Below are 7,884 nucleotides of genomic sequence, written 5' to 3' on the forward strand. Positions count from 1 at the left end.
ACTTGTGAAGCCCTGGATGGAGTACTTACCGTCGGATTGACTTGTTGTCAACTTCTTCCACTTGACTTGATTGCACTTCTGTCAAGCTTTCAATTCCTTGTCGGCAACCTGATTCCTGTATCAATTATAATCAAGTTATCTATTCTTTCACAAAGACTCTACAATTATTGTTAACTATTGTGACTAGTCTATGTGTATCACTTCAAATCAAGCTAAGTGAGTCGGCAGTTGAGACTTTCATATTCCACTTTTGCAAAAAGCCAAAGGACTAATCTACCTGGAAACTGAGTAAACATGTACTAATTTGGATTCGATTAAACCCAAAATTGCCTGCTGACCTTGCATTATGTCGATTGAACCCAAAATTGCCTGCTGACCTTGCAGCAGTAGTAAATAATCGCGATTATTTATCTTTCTCAGTTTTTTACAGTCTTTGGCTTGATTTGCCAAGTATGCAACTTGTTAAAGTCTCCAGACAAGTTTCACTAAGTTTAAACAAAATTTGTTCAAGTTATTAACTGATTCGTGTCCGCCGCAGACTCAGTTTTCAAGAATTTAGCTTAAGTCTCACTTTTGTGATCCAAATTTTATCAAAATTGATTTGTGTGGTCTACTTGACATGCTTCACCTTGTGGTATACTCAAATATATAAGAATATCAATTTTTGTAGCAGATGTAAACAATCGTGATTATTTACTCCAGCTAATTTTTACAAGTTTTTGCAACAATCTTGACAGCTTAAGTTAAGCAGCTTAACTTAAGCTCCCTAACCAAGTTTCATCAAGTTTGGATAATTTTTGTTCAAATGGTCATCAGTTTTGTATCTGTAGACTGACTTTGCAAATTTGACCACAATTTTCAATCCAATGATCCAAATCTTACCAAATTTGGTTTGTGGACTGAATATAACATGCTAAAGCTAGTGGTATGCTAACTTGATCAAAAAAGAAGAAAAATGGGACACTAGTAAAGTAAATAATCGCGATATTTACTTTTGGTAAATTTTTGCATCTTTTTGGTCGACTGAGTATGTACACTTGTTTATCACATCAATATAAGCCTATGAATTTAGTTTCATTGAGTTTTGAACAAAATTTTTCCAATTTACACTCAAGTTCTCGAAAGTCAGTACAGAATTTAGTTTTTTCTCAATTTTTTGTCAATTTGGTCACCAAATTCTATGGGCCTTTACAAAATTTGTTTATACACATGCATAGAGTCTTTGGTATCAACCTTGTTCACTTTTGAGATGAAAGTAAATAATCAAGATTATTTTCTTTAAGCCTAAAATAAATACTTTTTTGAACTTTTTCACTGGACAATCTTTTCAGGAACTATTTTAAGCCTCTGAGTCATGTCAAAACTTAATTTGGCCTAAAATGTCAAGAAAAAGTAAATAATCTGAGTTTTTGTAAACTCTTGAAATTTTCATCTCAATGTGTCTTTGATTTACCCACTGGTTCTTACAACTTTTAAAACATACTCTCCAGTCGAATTGAGTGGTTAACAGTCTTTTGGTGCTATTTATAGCCGTAGATCTGAAATTCTGTAAATTCACATAAAACTCACAATTGATTCTTTTAGAGAGAGCAATGTCTTGAAATCCACTTCGGATTCTACTTATAAGTTCTACTGCAATGGGGTTGTAAAAGTGTCCACAAACACTCTTTTTCTTGTTTTTTATGATTTTCTGAGCCTGATCTTAAGACTTGTTTTGTCCATCAATCATTCTCAAAATCTTAATCTAATTCTACAATCCTACAATCCGAAAGGTACTTAGCAAGTACGACTTACTTTCAAGCTACTTCCACATAGCAAAAGACGACAATTTTAAGCTATGCAATTTTTAAAAGGAAAGTTTTGACTGTAGAAGATTCTACAAGACGCGCGTGTTTTTTCCTAGTTTAAGTATCTTCGATCGCCGACAACGGCACCAAATGTGGGACGATGTCTAACCTCGCTTCTATTTTATTACAGACATAAGGAGAATCATGAATATAAATGTTAATCCATGGGACAAAGCTGACTCGATTAGTACATAGAGACTACAAGAGGTTGTCAATCTCTTGAAAAATAACAAACAATTCGCATCTAACTCAAGTTACACTCAAATGATTGAAATCACCAAAAACTAATCGCTCATCGACAAACAAATCACATCCGTTACAGCATCAAATGACATCGAAACGTAACAAAACTTCTAAGACATGTTTATAAAATCTAAGCACGCATGCTTATGATTTCAAATCTCTCTTTAGGTTAAGTACAAAAATCGTGATTATTAGCAACAGTGAGTTTTTTACTTAATCGTTTTCGACTCAGAATGCATCTAAATGTTTAGTAATGATACCCCAATATCCCGTCTACACTTAGTTTTTTTTTTAAATCTTAAATTCTTACTTATGACGAGATTAGACCACGGATCGACGATGTCAAAAGCTACGAAATACCGTAAAATGCTTACGTCAATGCGTAGAGCTCTTACCTGCGATTGCAACACAACAGACGCGATTGCAATGTGACAATCGGAGAGAGAGTAGGAAGCGCGAGAAGGAGAGAAGTGAGCGTTGTTGTTGCTGTGTTTCTGTTATCCAAAAACTTTTTAAAAATTTACAAAAATTTATTTTTATACCTTAACCAAAGTTTTTGATGGTCAAAATTAATAATCTGAGAACTCTAACTAAAAACTAAAAATAAGTTGATACAATTTGGAAGCTTACAGTCCCAGCTCATCAATTTACAAAGTTTATCTGAAAAGTAGGAGTTACAATATTCCCGATTCATCAAAATAATAAATGTTTTTACAATGAGAGCTCCGAAAAATGATATCCGAGTTAGCTTGCTGCCAACACCTTCGTTGAGTCCAAGAGCGGCCCCTTTGGTGCAAGTTGGAGCTCAACCTTCCTTGTGTGCAAGGCCTCAACAAAGCTCCTCGAACTTCCCTATTGCATTGCCAGCATATACCCTTACTATTTGAACATGTTTTCTTCCCTCCCCAAGATTTCAATGTGAGCTTTGAAACAAGCAAACAAATCTTGCTTATGGAAAATGAGTCTCGACTCTCCACCCATCCAATCCCTTTATAGCACTTGTTAGTAAGGCCCCTTGCCGATATGCTATATAGGCTCTTTGCCCAAGATCCTTGTCCTCACATGTCGTCTTCTTGAAGGCTTCTTGTGCCCAACAACGCTCTTGGAGATCACAAAGTAGATAACAGCTTCCTTCGTGGCATCATCCACAACAATTAGCTTTGGATTTCTTTGAAAAAATTTCATTTGCTTTAATTTATGTTTCTAATGGCCCTTCAACCTGCTCAACATCCTGAAGTGCATTACCCTCGAATAAAAATTTAAAAGACCCAATTTGGTCAAACCACTTCAAATGACAACATCTTTATCTCTTGCACTAGATATGCATCAACCTCGCCTTCTAACCTGGCATTAAGAGATCCATGAACACTCACGTAGATCCGAATCTTCTCAAATGATCAATTACTTGTTTCTTCTAGAGTATCCTCCATTTGAAAGAGATATTGCTTCAGGTAAAAAAATGTGCACTTAAAAATGACCTCTTCAAAAGTTTGCCAAGAGTCCCTATATGCTTTTGAGTACAAACTGGGAGCATGGAGACTCGAGGCCTATCATGGCTCGCGCGCACACGGCTAATTGTCTCACATAACACAAAGATCCGAGCCAAACTCCGAAAGGGTGAAAACATCAAAAGCAAAGATTTCATTTACTTCAAAGTCCACAGGCCCAAGCATATGTATCACACATTTTTGTAAAGCCAGCATACCATGCACCAATGTCAGATAAAAGCCTGCAAACAAGAACCAATTTGTAAAGCACTAAGTACAAAAACAGTACTAGCAAAATAACCTTTTCAAGCCATGCAAAACCATCCCATGGTTTCAATCTGATATATGAGCAATAGCAAGAAAACAAAGCCAACAAATAGCATAAAAACTCTATTGAGTTTCTGTTTCGAGTGAAAAACCAGGTAGTGAGCCACACATCACCAACAGAAAGAAAATAGATGTGAAGCTGTAGCTGTAGATCAAGAGAGAGGTTGAAGCTTGTAATACAGGAGAGGTTATAAAGGTACATGTGGGGGGGTTCTGAAGAACTTGACAACTTGATCAAGCCTGCCATAACCACTGCCTGCAGAGACCTTACAGCAAGCCTCACATCTGCAATAAAGTTTGCATGTTCCCATCCACGCAAAGCGACTCTGCGATAATGAACTTAAGATGCTTCATAAACAGGAAGAAAGTGACACTTTTGATGATCACTCTTTGAGCCAAGATTAAGGCCCATGAATCCTTCAGCTGCAGCACCACATCCCCTTCACAAGCTCTCCGTACGCAGAAACTTTGTTATCAGCCAAAGCAAGATCGAAAATGAGCCAATTATTGTTGAGTGATCAGCAGCATCTCTTACCATCTCTCTGACTTGAAACTCTGCAAGATAAGTGCTTCAATCATTGACATGAGGAGAGAAACTCCACGACAGACATTTCATATACCTGCAACCCATTATTGGCCAGATACTTTTCTGGGCGAGTAAGACTAGCAACCATCAGAGCACCTCCAAAAATGCCCACAAAAATCTGCAAACCGACGCCACACGGAGGCTGCTAGTATATGCCTCCGTACCTCAATGCCATGCAGATGCTGCCAGCAAAGATCTGTTTTTCCACCCCAGCAGTAGCACTTCTCCATCCTCTTTTAACCTGTATTGCTCATTATAGGACTCAAGCAGAGACTTTATTGCACTATTTACACACAAGCTTAGCGGGTGCGGCTTAAATCCAGCCATCGACATGCGGGCTCTCCATTTCCCAGCAAGCTCATGACGCTCAACTCGCTCTACACCTTCACAAGCTATTACGTTCACAATATCCCGAGCCAAGCAATGCTCCTCAACATTCACTCTCTCTTTGCTGCCCCGCGGGAGCGCCACATCAATAGACTCGAACACAGCAGAGTAGTAATCTAGAGTCTCCACAAACCTGGCCAAAAAAGGCGCTGTGTTCGTGTTGGCATCCTGTTCCACCAGCGTCAGCACCTTCGGATTCAAACTCTTGCACATTCTTAAAATCCGATCGCGAGGGTTGTCCAGGCTGACACTTTCATCTGGCATATGATGCAGCTGAAGAGCAAAATTTATGGCCAGGGCCTCTCCAGCCTTCCTCCCAATCATGAACGCCTGCAAATCTGAGAGCTTGGAAGAGATGATGGTGAACTCCAAAGGGACACCAAGGCTACTTGCAAAACTTGCCAGCCTCATTTTCACGGCATCCATGCCTCCCAAGGGATAGGAGTGAGCTGTAGGATCATCGACAGTGCTTATGCGCATACATGGGGGACCTCCAGGCCTGCTCGCCAAAGCCTGTATGAGAGAGAACCACTGTGTTCCTTGATCGATTTGGAAATCAAACACATGAACCATCGCCTCCTCTTTAAATGCTTCAGCAATCGCACCATTTGCAGCCATAAATGCAAACTGGATGTAAGGGCATATCTCATACAATTTCTGCATCGCTGACAAAACTTCAATTGCAGGTGCTTCCCTGCATTTCAATGCCTTGTAAATAATCGACCCAGAGGCATGAAGCCTTGCTACAAGCCCTTCTGACATGTATGCGGCGAGTCTCTCTAGGGGATCTCCATACACAGATGCTGATTTACGAAGGTCTTGCATTGCTTGCTCCGCAATGTCCATTTTTTCTTCAGATAGTGAAGCAGCACATGTAATCAGAAGACTCTTTACACGACTGCTAAGATTCAACACCTTGAGTGCATGCTCAAAGGAAAGAGACCCCAGCTCCAAAGCTGTTGCTGTGGTATTCTCCACCTTGATTTCTTTGTCAACTACTGGATTATGCAGATAAGGGCCTTGCTGTCCATCACCGAGAAAATCGTCAAGAAGCTCTCCCCAAGGCCCTGGTTTCTCATTTAAGACCTCCCTTACCTCGGCATCATTTGTATCTGGACCCATCAATGCAGTTTCCAGAGCATGAAGCTTGTGCATCATGTCTTCACTATCAGATAGAGCCTCTTCATTGCCAGATAATGAGGCAGAATCCTTTGCATTTGATTGATTACCTGAAAATGCGAGAGTCGAATCAGGACTCTCAATTGATGATGCACCAGGTGATTGGGAAACCTGAAGATGGTACTTCCCTTTACCATCATTGTAAGTGCAGCTGTTGATCTCATTGTTGTACATATCTCTATCACATTGATAGTTAGAGCCAGAGGGAGACAGCACATCTGAACTGTTAGAGGAATGCAGCGGAGATAGCGCAGAAATGGGTGAGCTCATATGCCTCACACGCCCTTGCCCATAATCTCCATTCTGCGAACAGCCATCCCGCATGATGTTCTTCTGCGCTTGCGCTACGTGCCTACCATTTCGACTCTGTTGTTGTGAGCTAGGTGGTGAGGAATCAGAAGCCCCTCTTGATACTTCTGAGATGTGGCTGTGATTGAAAGCATAGCCCTTACTCATCTCTGCTCAGATGATGGAACTTATACTTTGAAGGGTTGAAGGCTTGAGTACTGAAAGAAAGCAACTCTACACCACAAATATGGAGCAAGCGAGGACCGAGTCGAGTCCAGTGAGCCTCTTTATAGAGTCCCTCAAATTTGCTGAAGCTTGAGAGCTAACTATATATGCATATGAAACTACACAATACGTGTCTGTCTGTAAATAGGAATGTGAGAAGACCAGAATGAGATGGAGTAGCCGACCTTCTTTTAAAAGAAATTATTGACTTGGCGTTGCCACCACCGAAGATATGAAGATCCAATACACCTCTGTCACTGCAAATTATTCATGCATCAGCCAATAGAAGGCACTCTGCTCTACCACAGCGGATAGAAAACGCTCTGCTCTGCTACTGGTAGCTTGCAACTGAGCTTTCTACCCTGCCCACAGTGCTCAAGAAATTTCACTTCAGACAACTAAACCTGCAACAAGGACGGCCTTGTGAGAGAAATACAAGTTAACACTCCAGAACAACAAGCAGAAAGAAGTACTCGGGTCGTCAGCAGTAAGAGATAATCTCGACTTCACACACTGACATCTAAACCTTAAATGCACGTTGTGAACCTCTCTCTCCCTCTCCCTCTCCCTCTCTCTCTCTCACACACACACACACAACCACGCACGCACGCACGCGGACAATCGCAGAGGTGCAGACTCCAAAGCCAGCTTACCTCGTCCATGTCCGTGCACCGGCGTGCAGAAATGTCTTGCAATACAACAAACGACATCCAAAAGGGCAAGCGCAAATTGCAGTAGCCAAGTGACCCAAGTCGCCAAGAGGTAAAGAGAAGCTTGCGAACAAAGGGATGTGGAAAATCTACTTGCGCTCTCTCTCTCTCTCTCTGCCCGCGTTCTCTTCCACTCATGTACTCACTGGCACATGCTCTCACTCCAGTGCAATACCCAAATGGGTAAAGTTTAAATTCACAAGATCGCACGCTCGGCGCACGCCGCACACGCTGCCTATGTGGGCGCTCCTCAATCCTTAAATTCCACGCTGTCTGCTCTGTTGTCAGCTAGATGTACTTCACAATTTCCCGCACCACAAAAAGCCACGTGGTCCCTTGTACTCCTGCAAATATTTGGGAGGGCCTGCAGGCCGCCATGGCACAAGGCCTAAGTGACACACAACTTTAGAGAGGGGGTTAAGGGGATCGACGGTCTGAAAGTGGACACGGGAACGTCGAGGTGGATTAAACCCGACGCACGAGAATAGAGGCAAAATGAGGGCAGGCCAGCGCAAAAAAATGGGCCCGTCGTCGACCAGATTTGAACCTAGGACCTCGCTGCCCAGATTGAAACGCATGGGCTAACCATCTCACCCACACGCACA

At 41.5% G+C, this 7,884-nt stretch overlaps 1 pseudogene across 2 annotated transcripts; it reads right to left on the bottom strand.

The window, feature by feature from the left end:
* Positions 1 to 4,052: 4,052 nt before the first annotated feature.
* Positions 4,053 to 7,518, bottom strand: LOC147433760 (scarecrow-like protein 21 pseudogene; annotated as a pseudogene). 2 transcript variants are annotated; one of them, XR_015185296.1, is made up of 3 exons: positions 7,223 to 7,518; positions 4,525 to 6,973; positions 4,053 to 4,459 (listed from the first exon to the last, which is right to left on the bottom strand). The product of XR_015185296.1 is annotated as a scarecrow-like protein 21 pseudogene, transcript variant X2 (transcript). The 2 variants fall into 2 exon arrangements; XR_015185295.1 differs by having other exon boundaries at positions 4,053 to 6,973.
* Between the last annotated feature and the right edge of the window lie 366 nt (positions 7,519 to 7,884).

This window comes from Adiantum capillus-veneris, chromosome 19, assembly GCF_014529385.1.
Source record: "Adiantum capillus-veneris isolate H3 chromosome 19, ASM1452938v2, whole genome shotgun sequence".
Lineage (NCBI taxonomy): Eukaryota > Viridiplantae > Streptophyta > Polypodiopsida > Polypodiales > Pteridaceae > Adiantum > Adiantum capillus-veneris.